The following is a 17,856-nucleotide window of genomic DNA, read 5'->3' on the forward strand; positions in this document are numbered from 1 at the left end:
CCTAGATTCTACATCTTTCATTTGTTTTTGGAGAAAGAGCATGCATTTTCTTACCATATCCCAGTCCTCAGAGTACAGACTGTTATAGCATGTGGATCTATGGGCAAAGACACCTGCTGTCCTAACTTGAACAACACACTGTCCCTGGACCCACTGGCACACATTTTAAACTTCACAATGTTTCATTGACTCTGTCTAATCAACCTTACTCAACCAAACACACGTGGGTCACACCCTTCTTCACCAGTACTGCTGAAGAACTATCCACATTGTCCCATGTGTTTGGCGTCATGAGTGCTGTCACTAATGGCCACACAATAAGTTTGTCACCATTATTGTAACACATTCTGTGGCCCATTATATCCCTTTTCTCACTTGGCTCTGGAGTCAGAGGCGTTGATCATGTTTCCTCATGCTACAGACCACAAAGCTATCAATGACAGCTGAACATGTTTCACCAATGCCAACATTAAAATGCCTGTTGCCATTGAATTTGGAATGTACCTAATGGTCTCATGTCTTGACCAGTTGTCTATCAGTTGGAAATAATTTGATAGAGTGTAGAAACTTTTGGAAATGGAGCTTGGATGACAAATACAAGTTACTAGGGTTGGGCCTTTGAAGGTTTTCATTGAAATCTTCATTTACATTCCTGTCCCTACTTCCCACTCCATACTTTGCTTCTGGCTCTAGGATGATGTGCCTTACTGACTATGTCACACATTTCTGTCATCAATGACTGAGTTGATCCATCTTGCCTTCCCTACTATATTGGACTAAAATCTCCTAAATCCTTGAACCAAAATATATTGCTTCTCCCTTTTTTCTCTCAGGTGTTTTGAACCCAATGACATGGATGTGAATATTGAAATAGACATCTGGAATCAAAGAAAATTTAATGTAGTTTACCAAATCAAAACACTAAAGTCATCTTTAGAAGACAGAGTCTTTCTACAAAATGTAGATGTGTTTACTTTTATTTTATGAGTATGGGTGAATACCTACATATATGTAAGTATACTACATGTCTGCCTCAAGCCTGCAGAGGTCATAAGAATGATTCCCATTCTCTGGAGTAGACATTACAGTTTTTGAGCTGTCATGTGGGTGCTGAGAACCAAATCTGTGTCTTCTCTAAGGGCAGCAAGTGCTCTTAATCACTGAGCAATCGCTCCAGCTCCCCAAAATGTACCTTAAAGATTTAATAAAGACAAATGATCCACCAGATATACAAATCTCAAAGTTGGGACACAAAGAGTATGGAAAAAGAAGACAGTATAACAATCCCAAAATAGCACAGACACACGGCAGTAACAGTATTGGTGTTATGCCTGATAAGGACTTTAAAGGTGATTACACAATAACTTAGTGAGATTCAAGAGAATGCAGAAGGACAACTCATCAAGTTACAAAAAGTAGTTCATGATACTGGTGAGAAATTTAGCAAAGAAAGAGCTATTAGAAAAACATCATATAAAAAAATTTTAGGTTAAGAACTTAGTTAAATAATGTAATTGGAAACTTTAACAAGGGATTGGAGCAAGCAAAAGAAAAAATACAGGAAATTTAAAACAAAAATTTTATTTTCTGTGTAAATAAAAAGAAAATATATTTAACAAGATCATAGAAGAAAACTTTCCCATTAAAGAACAAAATGCCTATGAAGATACAAGAAGCCTATAGAACAACAGATTAGACCCCCCCAAAAAAGTCCCCTCACCACATAATAATTAAACAACTAAACATACAGAATAAAGAAAAAATATTAAGGACAGCAAAGGAAAAAGGCCAAGTGACTTATAAAGGCAAACCCATCAGAATAACACCTGATTTCTCAATGGAGACTTTGAAAGCCAGAAGGACATGAACAGATATAATGCAGACACTAAGAAACCATGGATGCCAGCCTAGACTAATATACCCAGCAAAACTTTCAGTCATCATAGATGGAGTAAACAAGACCTTCCAAGACAAAACCAGATTTAAACAATACTTATCCACAAATCCAGCCCTACAGAAAGCACTGGAAGGAAAATTCCAACCTAAGGAAAGCAGAAAACACAGGCAATAAATAACACCACAGCAATAAACCCCAAAGAAGAGAAGTACACACACACTACCACCAAAAAATAAAAATAACAACAGGAACGAACAATTACTGGTCATTAATATCCCTTAAGATCAATGGACTTAATTCACCTATAAAAAGACACAGACTAACAGAATGGATACAAAAACAGGACCCATCTTTCTGGTGCATACAAGAAACACACCTCAAATTCAAAGACAGACACCTCCTAAGAATAAAAGGCTGGGAAAAGACTTTCCAATCAAATGGTCTTAAGAAGGAAGCTGATGTAGACATCCTAATATCCAGCAAAATAGACTTCAAACTAAAATCAATCAAAAGAGATGATGGACATTACATACTCATCGCAGGAAAGATCCACCAAGATGAAGTCTCAATTCTGAACATTTATGCCTCAAACACAAGGACACCCACATATGTGAAAGAAACATTACTAAAGCTTAAATCACATATAAAAGTGGGAGACTTCAACACCCCAATTTCACCTCTGGACAGATTGGCCAAATTGAAACTTAACAGAGACATAATGATCTTAACTGAAGTTATGGCTCAAATGGACTAAATTGATATCTACAGAACATTCCACCCAAACAAAAAAGAATATACCTTCTTCTCAGCACCCCATGGAACCTTCTCTAAAATTGACCACATACTTGGCCACAAAGCAAATCTCAATAGATACAAAACAATTGGAATAACCTCCTGTGTTCTATCGGACCACCAGGGTTTAAAGTTAGATTTCAACAACAACAACAACAAAACCCTACAGAAATCCTACAACCTCATGGAAACTGAATAATGCTCAACTGAATCCCCAATGGGTTAAAGAAGGAATAAAGAAAGAAATTAAAGACTTCCTACAGGTCAATGAAAATGAATACACCACGTACCCAAACTTATGGGACACTATGAAACCAGTGCTAAGAGGGAAATTCATAGCACTGAATGCTCACATAAAGAAGCTGGAGAAATCTCACGCTAGTGACTTGACAGCACACCTGAAAGCCCTTGAACAGGAAGAAGCAAAGTCTCCCAGGAGGAACAGACGCCAGGAAATTATCAAATTGAGAGCCAAAATCAATAAAATAGAAATAAAGAGAACAATACAAAGGATTAATGAAACAAAGAGTTGGTTCTTTGAAAAGATAAACAAGCCCTTATCCAAACTAACCAAAAGACAGAGAGAGAACATCCAAATTAACAAAATCAGAAATGCAAAGGGGGACATAACAACAGACAATGAGGAAATCCAGAGAATCATCAGGTCATACTTGAAAAACCTCTACTCCACAAAACTGGAAAATCTAAAAGAAATGGATAATTTTCTGGATAGATACCACATACCTAAGGTAAATCAAGACCAGATCAACCATTTAAATAGTCTAATAACCCCAAAGGAAATAGAATCAGTCATTAAAAGTTTCCCAAACCAAAAAAAACCCTGGATCTGATGGTTTCACTGCAGAATTCTACCAGATCTTCAAAGAAGACTTAATACCAATACTCTTTAAATTGTTCCACACAATAGAAGCAGAAGGAATATTACCAAACTCCTTCTATGAGGCTACAATTACCCTGATTCCTAAAGCAAACAAAAATGCAACAAAGAAAGAGAACTACAGACCGATCTCCCTCATGAACATTGATGCAAAAATACTTAATAAAATTCTGGCAAACAGACTCCAAGAACACATCAAAACAATTATCCACCATGATCAAGTAGGCTTCATCCCAGGGATGCAAGGGTGGTTCAACATATGAAAGTCCGTCAATGTAATGCACCATATAAACAAACTCAAAGAAAACAACCACATGATCATCTCACTAGATGCAGAAAAGGCATTTGACAAAATCCAACACCCCTTCATGATAAAGGTCTTGGAGCAATCAGGAATACAGGGAACATACCTAAACATAAGAAAGGCAATCTACAGCAAGCCAACAGCCAACATCAAATTAAATGGAGAGAAACTCAAAGCAATACCACTAAAATCAGGAACAAGGCAAGGCTGTCCCCTCTCCCCATACTTATTCAATATAGTGCTTGAAGTTCTAGCCAGGGCAATAAGACAACATAAGGAGATTAAGGGGATACAAATTAGAAAGGAAGAAGTCAAGCTTTCCCTATTTGCAGATGGCATGATAGTATACATGAGTGACCCCAAAAATTCAACCAAGGAACTGATACAGCTTATAAAAACCTTCAGTAACATAGCAGGATACAAGATCAACTCAAAAAAATCAGTAGCCCTCCTATATACAGTAGACAAACAGGCTGAGAAGGAAATCAGAGATACATCACCCTTTACAATAGACATAAATGATATAAAATACCTTGGGGTTACTCTAACTAAGCATGTGAAGGACCTATATGACAAGAACTTTAAGTCCCTGAAAAAAGAAATTGAAGATGTCAGAAAATGGAAAGATCTCCCATGTTCATGGATAGGCAGGATTAATATAGTAAAAATAGCGATCTTACCAAAAGCAATCTACAGATTCAACAAAATGCCCATCAAATTACCAACACCATTCTTCACAGATCTGGAAGAATAATACTCAACTTTATATGGAAAAATAAAAAACCCAGGATAGCCAAAAGAATCCTGTACAATAAAACAAGCTCTGGAGGCATCACAATCCCCGACCTCAAGCTCTACTATATAGCTACAGTAATAAAAATAGCTTGGTACTGGCATAAAAACCGGCATGGGGACCAATGGAATCAAACTGAAGACCCTGACATTAACCCGCACATCTATGAACATACAATTTTTGACAAAGAAGCCAAAAATGTACAATGGAAAAAAAGAAAGCATCTTCAACAAATGGTGCTGGCATAACTGGATGTCAATGTGTAGAAGGCTACAAATAGATCCATATCTGTCACCATGCACAAAACTTAAGTCCAAGTGGATCAAAGACCTCAACATAAATCCAGTTACTCTGAACCTGATAGAAGAGAAAGTAGGAAGTACTCTTTAACACATTGGCACCAGAGATCACTTTCTAAATATAACACCAGTAGCACAGACACTGAGAGAAACAATCAATCAATGGGACCTGTTGAAACTGAGAAGCTTTTGTAGAGCAAAGGACACAGTCAACAAGACAAAGCAACAGCCTACAGAATGGGAAAAGTTCTTCACCAACCCCACATCTGACAGAGGGCTGATATCCAGAATATATAAAGAACTCAAGAAATTAGACATCAAAATGCCCAACAGTCCAATTAAGAAATGGGCTATAGAACTAAACAGAGAATTCCACAGAGAGGAAGTTCAAATGGCTGAAAGACATTTAAGGAATTGCTCAACATCCCTAATTATCCGGGAAACGCAAATCAAAAAACGACTCTGAGATACCACCTTACACCTGTCAGAATGGCTAAGATCAAAAACACAGAAGACAGCTTATGCTAGAGAGGATGTGGAGCACTGCTGGCGGGAATGCAAGCTTGTACAGCCACTTTGGAAAACAATATGGCACTTCCTTAGAAAATTGGGAATCCATCTCCTCCAAGACCCAGCTGTGGCACTCTTGGGCATATACCCAAGGAATGCTCAATCATACCCCAACGGCATTTGCTCAGCCATGTTCATATCAGCATTGTTTGTAATAGCCAGAACCTGGAAACAACATAGATGCCCTTCAACTGAAGAATGGATAAAGAAGATATGGTACATATACACAACGGAGTACTACTCAGCAGAGAAAAACAATGCCATCATGAGGTTTGCAGGCAAATGAATGGACCTAGAAAAAAATCATCCTGAGTGAGGTAATCCAGAATCAGAAGGACAAACATGGTATGTACTCACTCATAGGAGGATACTAGATGTAAGACAAAGATGACTAGACTGCTTCACAACTCCAGGGAGGCTTCCTAGAAAATGGGACCTTAGGAAAGACACAGGGATCTTGACAGAGAAATGGATGAGATCTACATGAACAACCTGGATGACAGAGGGAGTATTAAAGGGCTAGGTTTGAGGGAAAGAAAGCTAGGGGAGCAGGAGACCCCAGCTGGATCAAGAACAGAAAGGGAGAACAAGGAATAACAGACCATGATAAATGATGACCACATGAGAACAGGAATAGGCAGAGTTCTCAAGAGGTCCCCAGAAATCCACAATGATACATCCTCTGTAGACTGCTGGCAATGGTCGAGAGAAAGCCTGATCTGACCTAGTCTGGTGATCAAATGGCCAAACACCCTAACAGTCGTGCTGGAACTCTCATCCAATAACTGATGGAAGTGAATGCAGAGATCCTCAGCCAGGCCCCAGGTGGAGCTCCAGGTTTCCAATTGTTGAGAAAGAGGAGGGACTGTAGGAGCATAAATTGTTGAGACCAAGACTGGAGGAAGCACAGGGACAAATGGCCAGACGAATGGAAGCACATGAATTGTGAACCAAGGGCTGTGGAGCCCCCAGCTGTATCGGCCCCTCTGGATAGGTTGAAAAGAAGGCAGAACTTTTACTACCTGTACCCTGTGATCTCCATATTACTGTCCACATGCGATAGAGACCCAGTTGACCCTGTTGATCACAAAAACGATGTGCATTCCACCCAGGACACTTTTCTGGACCCCACAATTACTTTAGAAGACCTGCCGCTGCTCCTGATAACATCCGTAATGTGGTTCCACACACTATTAGTATCAGTTATGACAAGGATAAGACACTTTATCAATTGAGTATTCTGCAGACAAAATCATTCAAGAGATCCCAGGAACCAAAACGTTGGACAAGTAGATGCTGAAACTGATTATTAATTCTCTGAAAGAAGAGCGCAATAAGTGACAATATGTCAGGAAGATTTTATAAAAAGTAGACATTGTGAACTTAACTACTTTCTGAAAGAAGACTCAGTATATATTAAATTCTGTATATGTTTGAAATATTTTCCCATTAAAATGCATTATGAAAATAAAAAAAGTTTAAAAACTATCTCAGACTGAAAGATAGATAGATAGATAGAAAGAAAGAAAGAAAGAAAGAAAGAAAGAAAGAAAGAAAGAAAGAAAGAAAGAAAGAAAGAAAGAAAAAGGAAGTTATTTATGAGATACCCTTAAATGAATAAACATTACAATTTAGGAGTGACAAAGGTAAAGAAAAGTCAATGAACATAGAAATTTATGCAATAAAATAATGGCTGAAAATTTCTCCAATCATGGAAGAAATACAAACACAAGTCCAGGAAGCCCACAGGTCCCTTAAGTAGACATGACCAGAAAAGATTCTCATGATTGTACATTGAAATAAAACTGCCAAAAATATACGACAAAGAAAGAATCCTAAAAACAGCATGATTAAAGTTCCAAGTCTTATTTAAGAGGACATTCATCCATCCAGCAGTAAATTTCTTAGCAAAAAATCTGGAGACCAAAAGACAATGACATTAAATAGTCCAAATTTGGAATAAAGCATCCAGCTGACAATCAAGACTACTATGCCCTGTAAGGTTTTCCTTCATAAATAAATGGAACTTCCCCAAATAAACAAAACAGGAAGACATTCATTACAAGATCTACCCTGCAAAAGGAGGAAGTGCTACAGAAAAGTTAACAGGAAGCATTGTCTTGAAAGCATGAGGCATTACAAATCCCACTAGAAGAACAGACACAAGGGGCTACAGATGAGGAGTAACCCTCATCAATATATTAAACTATCAAACTGTAAAGGTGTACAACATGAGGAGAAAAGAAGTAAGTGTATTCAAATCAAATAGAAGAAAATTACACGAGCAAGTCTTGACTTACCAATAATTCTGAATGTCAAAGAAAAGGTACAGATTAAGTGAGCTGATATTTTTTAAAAAAAGATTAAATTACTTAATTCCTTTAAGAAACTCATGTCCCCACTAGCTACACATAAAGACTAAAGATGAAAGCCTGGAAACAGAAATTCTGTGCAAATAGAAATCAAAATTGAGCAAGACTAACTATACTTCAGCAGAAAAAATTTACTTGAAGATAAGCTCTAAAGACATACAAAAAGGGTAAGCATATGATCTTCCAGGAATCCATTCATTAAGAAGATATAATGATTGTATGTCTGTGTGCACTTAACTACTACAGCACATAATATTATGAAATGATGAGAAGAGGGAGCCTGCGATGCAGTAATGTATAGAGCTTCCTTACTCTCATCAATATATAGATAATTTAGAAAAAAGACAAAGATTTATGAAAATCAACATGAGAGTTAAGCTACTCAAGAGGGTATATGACTCAGTGGTTAAGAGCACTGGCTTTTTTCCTAGAATATCTGGGTTCAGTTCCCAGCACCTACATAGTGGCTCACAACTGTCTTGTGGTGGTTAGCAAAGGAATACCCTCCCTAGGTTAATATATTTTAATGCTTAGGTATCAAGGAGGAACTATTTGAAAGGATTATGAGGATTTGGAGTTATAGCCTTGTTGGAGTGGGTGTGGTCTTCTTGGACAAAGTGTGTCTTTGAGGTTTCAAAAGCCTAAGACAGATCCAGGCATGCTCTCTCTGTGTCTCTGTCTCTCTCTCTCTCTCTCTCCCTCTCTCTCTCTGTCTCTCTCTCTCTGTCACTCTCTCTCCTACCTTCAGGTTGGTATGTAGAAATTCCAGCTACTCTCCAGCACTACACCTGCCTGTCACCATGGTCCCTGCCACAGTGGTAACAAACTAAGCCTCTGAAACTGTAAGCAAGCATCACTTAAATGCTGTTCTTTGGTTTGTGGGGTTTTTTTGTTTGTTTGTTTGTTTGTTTGTTTGTTTGTTTTGGTTTTGGTTTTGGTTTTGGTTTTTCAAGACAGGGTTTCTCTGTGTAGCTTTGCATCTTTCCTGGAACTTGCTTTGGAGACCAGGCTGGCCTCGAACTCATAGAGATCCACCTGCCCCTGCCTCCCTAGTGCTGGGATTAAAGGCATGTACTACCACTGCCTGGCCCTAAATGCTATTCTTTATAAGAGTTGCTGCAGTCATGGAGTCTCTTCACAGAATCAGAACACTGCCTAAGACATTCTGTAGTTCCAGGAGACCACACATAATCCATAGATATATACACAGGCTAAACATCCATATATGAAAAATTAAATTAAGTTTAAAAGTTTGAAAGAGAACTTTCCATTTTCTGAAATCTTCTTCAATTTCTTTTTTCAGGGACTTAAAGTTCTTGTCATATAGGTCCTTCACATGCTTAGTTAGAGTAACCCCAAGGTATTTTATATCATTTGTGGCTATTGTAAAGGGTGATATAGCTCTGATTTCCTTCTCAGCCTGTTTGTCTATTGTATATAGGAGGGCTACTGATTTTTTTGAGTTGATCTTGTATCCTGCTATGTTGCTGAAGGTTTTTATAAGCTGTATCAGTTCCTTGGTTGAATTTTGGGGGTCACTCATGTATACTATCATGCCATCTGCAAATAGGGAAAGCTTGACTTCTTCCTTTCTAATTTGTATCCCCTTAATCTCCTTATGTTGTCTTATTGCCCTGGCTAGAACTTCAAGTACTATACTGAATAAGTATGGGGAGAGGGGACAGCCTTGCCTTGTTCCTGATTTTAGTGGTATTGCTTTGAGTTTCTCTCCATTTAATTTGATGTTGGCTGTTGGCTTGCTGTAGATTGCCTTTATTATGTTTAGGTATGTTCCCTGTATTCCTGATGTGTAAAATTAAAACACAAATATAATAAATTAAAAAAAAGGAAAAAAAAGTTTTGAAAGAGAAGAAATTGATCTAACTAGTATTTTTACAGAACATTTCACCTAACAAAACGTTATTTACAAAGAAAATGAGGCAGTCCACAGAGCCATTCATCTGAACATGGAATACTATAAAAACTAGGCTACAAGTTTCAATGTGCCCAAGAATAAAAATGACATCCTATATCTTTCCTCATCACAATGCAATAAGACTAGAAATTAATAACAACAATCACAAAAATAAAACTCTGGAAATTATACAAATACATGCAAACTTAATCCCACACACTTATAATGAGTCATTGAAGAAATAGAGATACAAATTGAGATGGTTATTACAACATTTGAATACGGAAAAATAATATACTATATTTGATGGAATACATAAAATCAAAAGAGAAATTTAACCAATAATTGCCAATAAGCAAAGATTGATTTTAGATAAAGGACCTAATAATTAAGCATAAGGTGTTAGACACAAACCACACCAAAAATTAGTAGTGAGAAATAAAATGACCCCCACAGAAACAAACAAGAAAACAAACAAAAATCCCACCAAAAAATAGGTATTATAATTCAGATTTCAAGATTCATTATACAGCGGCGGCAAGGTGGTAAGATAAGGTATTCATGGCTCTTTGCTTGTTCTCTGATCTCTTTGGCTACTACCTCTGTATTTGGCTCTGTGTTTCTTATTTACTAAGACTTTAGAAATTTGTCTCCACTATAGTTCTAAAAACGGCTTGGCACTTGTGTAAAAAAAAAAAAAAAATGATGCTTACTAGCACAGAGTAGCGATTCAAGAACTCCATATATCTTTCCTGATATACCCACACATCCCAGCAAAGGCAGGTTTTTCAGGAATTGGCACAGAACGGGGCAAAAGGGAGAATGGAAACGCTGGTTCAGAAAAGTAAATTTGAATTTGAGCTTTCAAGGCAGGCAAACATCAACTAAAAGTGGATCTAAGACCTAGACAAAGCTCTGAAACTAGATTAAAGATTGTATAAACCTTTTAGGACATTGCTATAGATAATGATATCTTTTGATAATACCCCCAAAGCACATACCAAGTATGAAATGTAAAATTAAACAAAAAGGATTACATCATTAAGAAGCTCCTGCACTGTAAATATAATAGTCAAAAGAGTTAAGAATGGAAGAGCCTATTTCAACACTGTTCACCTGACAAAAGATTAATATGATAGTTAATCTTAACAGTCATCTTAGCATCAGCTAAGAGACATGCCTCCTGGCAGATGGGTAAAGACATTTTCAGGAGGGTTTAACTGACAGGGGAAGCTCCTTCTCCACGTATGTGGGACATTCTGCCCCCACCACCATATAAGCTGCTCTGAGAATAAAAGCAATGGTGCTTGCTTCCCTGCCTTCACTTCTTGCTGGTCAGTATGTCTACTCCATTATTGTAGCTGAGGTCATCCTTTGGCCAGTTTTTCCTTGGCCTTCCCATATAGACAGGAGGCCTGATTCTCTAAGAATCCTCCAGGCCTTTGGAACCAGGTTAGGATTATTTAGGCACCCTCTATTTTGGACTGAGCAGGCGACTGGGTTCTCAGCCTCACCAGTAGCCTGAGGGCTATTGTTGGTAAACCCAGATGAAGTCGTCTAAGCCAGTCTAATAAATATACTTGGAAACACACATTCATTCTGCCAGTTCTGATCCTTTAACCAACCCCAACAAATAGAATCAATGTCTAGACTCTGCAAGTAACTTAAGAAACTAACAACAATAAATACTAAAGTGAGAAAATGGTGTCAATAGGCATGTCTCAAAATAAGAAATACAAGCAACCAAATATATGGAACATGTTCAGTATCAAAAGCTACCAAGTAAACTAAAACCTAAATGTCTATACAGTATTTTCTCACCCTTTAGAATAATCACCTTCAAAAAATAAAAAAAATAGTGTTAGCATGTATGTGAATGGAAAGGAAGCTCTAAGGCACTGTTGGTGGTAATGGAAGGTAGTACATCCTTTATGTAGAACAATATGGCAGTTCTCCAAACAGTTAAAAAGTAGATCTACCTGGTGCTCAGATTTGTCAATTTGACACAATCTAGAATCACATTGGATGAGAGTCTCAATGAAGACTTTCTAGATCCCCATAGCCTGTGGGCATGTCTGTGGGGGATGGTCTTGATTACATCAATTGGTGTAGGAAGACACAGAACACTATGGGCAACACTGTTCCCCAGGCTTCAGTTTTAGACTATATTAGGGAAAGTGAGCTACATAATAGGCATGCTTGCATTCATTTGCTTCTGCTGTAGACTGTGAATGTGATGTAACAAGCTGTTTTAAATTCCTGCACCTCCATTTCCCCACTGTGATGTACTGCAACCTAGAACCATGACCTAAAACAAACCCTGATCCTCTAAATTGCTTTCTGTCTAGACGTTTTATAACAGTAACAAAAATTAAACTAGTACAAGATGTGATATAAACCAGCATCTATCTATCTATCTATCACTCTTCAGGAAATATATCAAAAGGAAATACTTGTCAAGGCATTATTCATACTATCTTGCATACTGAATCAACCAAAGTATCTATAAACAGATGAATGTTAAAGAAAATGTTATATATACATATATGTATATTATGGAACATTGGTCAAACAAAGAAGAATGCTATCCTGTCATTTGCAAGAAAATAGTTGGAACAAGAGGACATTGTGTTAAGTGAAATAAGCCATACTCAAAAGTACAAGTATATATTCTTCCTCATATGTTGGAACTCCAAACACAGTCAATATGAATGTTGTAATGATTGAGAGAGAGAGAGAGTTATAAAGACTGCAGAAGAAAAATGGAGAAAAGTTAATGACAAAACAGATAGAAGGGGAGTAGTATTCCATGTTGCTGTGGAGTGACTATGGCTCACTAACTATAATTTATGAAGAACCAGAGGAAAGGAGCTCAAATGACCAAGCATAAAGACATTACAATGAAATAGAAATGCTAATTGCTGTAACTTGCTTGGTTTACACTATGTACATGAGGTGAAGTATTACATTTCCATAAATATAAACCATCGAACTTGTCCCAAAATTTATTATGAAAAATCTTATAAACTTCCTTATTTCATCTATCTATCTATCTATCTATCTATCTATCTATCTATCTATCTATCTATATTTATTTTATGTGTATAGATGTTTTGTCTGCATGTATGTCTGTGCATCATATGCATTCTTGGCCAGAAGAGGATATAAGATCCTCTGGGTTGGGAGTTACAGATGGTTGTGATCCACCACATTGGTACTGGGAATCTAAGCTGGTTCCTCTGGATGAGTCAGTGCTCTTAATGACTGTCTCAGCTCTCCATCCCTACCTTAATTATATTTATAACTTTATCAATACTGTTAAAACAGTGTTAATATTAATGCATTTGAATCCCAGAGTAGAATTTTGTAAATATAGAGAATGTATATCTATAAATTAGCACTTTGGGGGTATTATCAAAAATATCTTTTGTGAGAAAGCACTAGCTCAGTATTGTCAGTTTTTGACATTCATTCAGTTGATTACACAGTGTTATGACACACAGTGCATATGGGGGTGGGGTGAGGAAAGCAGGCTGGATAAACAAATGTAAGTATGGCTTCATGACAGTTTTCCTTCCTGCTTGCCCACTACTGAGCCAAAGGTAAAACCTTGGGGAAAGTAAACTGTCTTCCTCTAATCCCTTATCCTACTAACAGTGAGCTTTTATATGCTAAAAAAGGATGTAAGTCCTGTAAAATGTCCATCGTCTGTGCTTTGCTTTGTTTGGCTCTAAAGAATTTACATTATGACCATTTATTAAGAGCTCTGAAGTGGGTCATTTAGAGTTCAAGTGCAAAGGAAAACCTGCATTTGCATTTGAATTGCCCATATCAAACAACCAATCAAAAAGTGTCTCTGTTTGAAGGGCAGCTGGGTGGGAAGAAAGATTAGTAAATGTAATGTATACTCTCACAAAATGTATCAAATCACCCCGTGCAAAGTGATTTTTGAACTGGGTCTTTGACATTCTTTTCAAAAACTGAGGAATGGAATGGTTGTTGTTATTACCCTTGCATTTGGAAGAGGACGAGGAACCAGCCGTGGCAGTCATCTTTGTACCCCATCTCCTCCAGGAGAAAGGTCGGTTAATGTGGCATTTTCAAGGGTCATTTTGTAGGAAGTCTTAGTGATTTTTGTTACTCTATACCCCCACAATATCTGTATTACAGATTACAAAACTGTATCTTATGCTTATGATTTAATACAAAGAAAATAACAGTAAATATTTTCCTAGTGACGCTTTAATATTTCAAATGCTGATAGTAAGGGTAATATGTAACCATAATATGCAAAATTAAAGATAAATAATAGATACCTAATTGTCCTTGCTATCAGACTGAATGATGAAATGTTAAGTGCTTTTAAATTTGGTGATTGATAAAAAAAAGATTGAGTTTAATGGAAAATAAAAGAAAAATAGTAAAACTGGACAATTTGGTCTTACAAAACACATTTCCTTATGCACTGAAGTACTATTAGTATGTGTTATATAATTTATATGCCTTAAAAGATACCACCTGACACTGGAAATATATTAGCATTTCATTAACAAAATAATAGTTGTCTTCATATTAGTTATAATGAAAAGAGAATAAGGTTAATGTTGATCACTGGCTTCTTTAAACAGGACTAGAAGGTGGCTTAATCAACAAAGTGCTTGTCTGGCCATGAAGAGGACATGAGTTCAATCCCTAGAATCCATGTTTAAAAGTTGGACATGATGGTATGCTTGTAACACTGGAGAGGCAGAGACTGGATCCCCAAGGTTTGTAGTCAATAAACCCAGACTAATCAACGAGCTCCAGGCCAGTGAGAGACTGTCACACAGAGAGAACCACACAAATGTGAAAACGAAGAACAAAGCTTATGAGGAATAACACCAATGTAGTCCTCTGGCCTCCAGATGTACCTGCACAGATGTGAACTGGTACTCATATGCACCTGAACACACATGATCATACACATATTATATGAATAGAATATGTATGTGCAGGTGGTATATAGCGTAGGCATAGCCTTAGCCAGAATGACCCCCAAATGATTCTATTTATGCTGTTACACAGGTTTGTAAGTGGACAGTTACTAATTGCCATTGATCATCATGTGACAATTTTAATTACTTTACATGTCCAAAATATTGTGAAGAAAAACAACCCCAGTATCTTTTTTAAAATATGCATTTATTTATTTAATGTGTTTGAATGTTTTACCTACATGCATGTCTGTGTGCCACATGCCTGTCTGGTGCCCATGAAAGTCAGAAAAGGTAGTCAAAGTTCTGTAACTAGAGTAACAGATGCCTGTAGGCAGTCAGATGGGTGCTGGGAATCGAACCCAGACCTTCTTAAGCCAGAGGTCTTGGTCACTGAGCCTTCTCTCCAGCATCTTTTCTTTCTCTTTTAAAACCTTAAGTACAAATTTGGTGGATAGTGTAATTAGTTGGATCCTACCCTTTACATATTCAGATTTTCAAGAAGCCTACTTTTTATAAAAAAAACAATTATCAAATCTGAATTATTTGAAAGTTTAGCTCATGAGCAGAATAAAGCAATGTTTCATATTGCGGGACATATTTGTTGTCTGGCTATTCTAGGATTAAGGCGCATGCCAGTGAAAGCAGGTGCCAAGAGTAGATAATGGATTACAAGTAAATTCTTCTGTAAATAAGTGTGGACTTCCCATCAAAAGAACCAGAAGATTGCAGAGGGTCTTGTGCATGAAGCATCCCTTGTTATCTAATGTAGAACTACTTTTGCCTTGCAAAGTCCTGTAATCATGATCAGGTAAATAAGCATTGAAAGCTGTGTTGGTGAACTGCTGAGAATTACCCTCAAATTGTTCATGAGCAGTGCACATACATGGCATTCTGGCTGCTTATATATTTCTGGCCATCTGTCACAGTGGCAAAGGGCCCAATTAAAAGATGCTAGATCCTAGCAAGTATTTTTTAGATGGTTATGGGTTTTCAAGAGCATTCTAAATAATGAACAGCATTTGTCATTTAAGAATGGCTGGCATGCCAGCAAAATGATTTAGTATTATATTATATGACTTATGTCAAACTAAACAGTACAGAGGTCATGATCAGTTTTTTTCCCATAGGAATTGTAGTAAATAATTGGAAATAACTTAAAGCATTATCTATTTGGTTTTGCTGGAATCATTACCTCCTTTAAATAGAAATTTAAATATTGCATCTTCAGCAGTGGACTTAAATTATTGAGCTAAATTGGATTTATACTAACCAGTCTGGACTGTACACAGGCTGAGGACCAGGTGCCAAGCCATTGACATGAGAATGGGGTGCCTTAGTCTTTTTCATTTGGCCATTTATTCTGGTGGCTTCTAGCAAATTACTTAATAGCTCCAAATCTCATTTTCTTTATGTTTAAATGAAGAATTCTAACTAAAATTGCTGGTCTTTTATGATTCTATAGCACATAGAAGACTCTCCATTCCTCAACGCCCAGACCAACGATGTTCTTTGTATACTTGTGAAATGACTCTCTATCTTGCCCAGTCAGCAAATGTGTTTCTACAGCACATTGAATATAAATACATTACAGTACTCATTAAGTTCTAGTGTAAATGTATTCATGCTTGAGATCTGTCTCTGCTAAACATATCCTGAGCTTCCCAAGAGCAGACACTAACATTTGGTATATCTACTAATGAACATGGTGTTCAGTATGTGCATCTACCTACCCTAAGCTACTTATTATGTTACATAGAAATAGGCCCAGCATGTGAAACCATAGTAACTTTAGAGAAATAAGTAAACTAGATAACACCACATCGTGTATTGTTTTTTGTTTGTTTTTCTTTTTTTGTTATTGTTGTTGTTTTCCAATTCTAATAGTTGTGGATAGCCATGCCTTACCTAACTATCCGGGAACATATTTTTATAATTTACATATTATTTATTCATCTGTAATGGCTTGTGAAATGTGTTCTCATTAACATTCCATTAAATTAGATGAAGATGAAGTCCAAGTATTTACAGTTTTCATTTGTTCTAGAAGCTACAGCTGAGCATCCTCCACTCAGGGTGTGTCATGTTCATAGCAATGCTTAACTAACTTCTCTTCTACTCCAGATAAAACTTAACTACTCAATTGTTGAGACCAAGATTGGAAAAACACAGGGACAAATAGCCAAACTAATGGAAACACATGAATTATGAACCAGAAGCTGTGGAGCCCCCAACTGGATCAGGCCCTCTGGATAAGTGAGCCAAATGAATAGCTTGAACTGTTTGGGAGGCACCCAGGCAGTGGGACCCAGACCTGTCCTTTATAGCTGGCTGTTTGGAACCTTGGGCTTACACAGGGACACTTTGCTCAGCCTGGAAGGAGGGGACTTGACCTGCCCTGCCCGTACTGAATCTACCAGGCTGAGCTGAATCCCCAGGGGAGTCTTGGCCCTGGAGGAGATGGGAATGGAGGGGAGGGACTGGGGGGAAGGTGGAGGCAGGGGCGGCAGGGGGAGGACAGGGGCGGCAGGGAGAGGACAGGGGAACCTATGCTGATATGTAAAATTAAAACACAAAAATAATAAAAAAAAAATCTTAACTACTCACTTAGTTCCTACCCCCAACTCTCTCAGCCACAGTGAGAATCATACCTCTGTTTATGCATGGAACTGAACCTGAGAGCTCTTAGCTTCATCCACATAATTCTATCACAATGACTGGCCTTATCGTCTCTCACCAAGGCAATTATAGTTTTAACATTGGTTTCAAGACTTTTTTTTTATCATTTTTTAAAAGGATTTTATTTATTTATTTGTTTATTTATTTACTTGTTTGTTTTTTTTTTTTTTGTGTGTGTGTGTGTGTGTGTGTGTAGGAGGCCAAAAGACGGTGCTGTGTCCTTTGGAGCTGGAGATATGGCATTTTTGAGGTGCCATATGTAGCTGCTAGGAGCTGAACTTTAGTTCTAATGATTGAACAGCAAGTGCTGTTAACTACTAAGCCATCTCTCTCTAGCCACTAGGCTTCAAAACCATTTTTATGC

The sequence above is a fragment of the Onychomys torridus genome, chromosome 11 (genome assembly GCF_903995425.1).
Source record: "Onychomys torridus chromosome 11, mOncTor1.1, whole genome shotgun sequence".
Classification (NCBI taxonomy): Eukaryota; Metazoa; Chordata; class Mammalia; order Rodentia; family Cricetidae; genus Onychomys; species Onychomys torridus.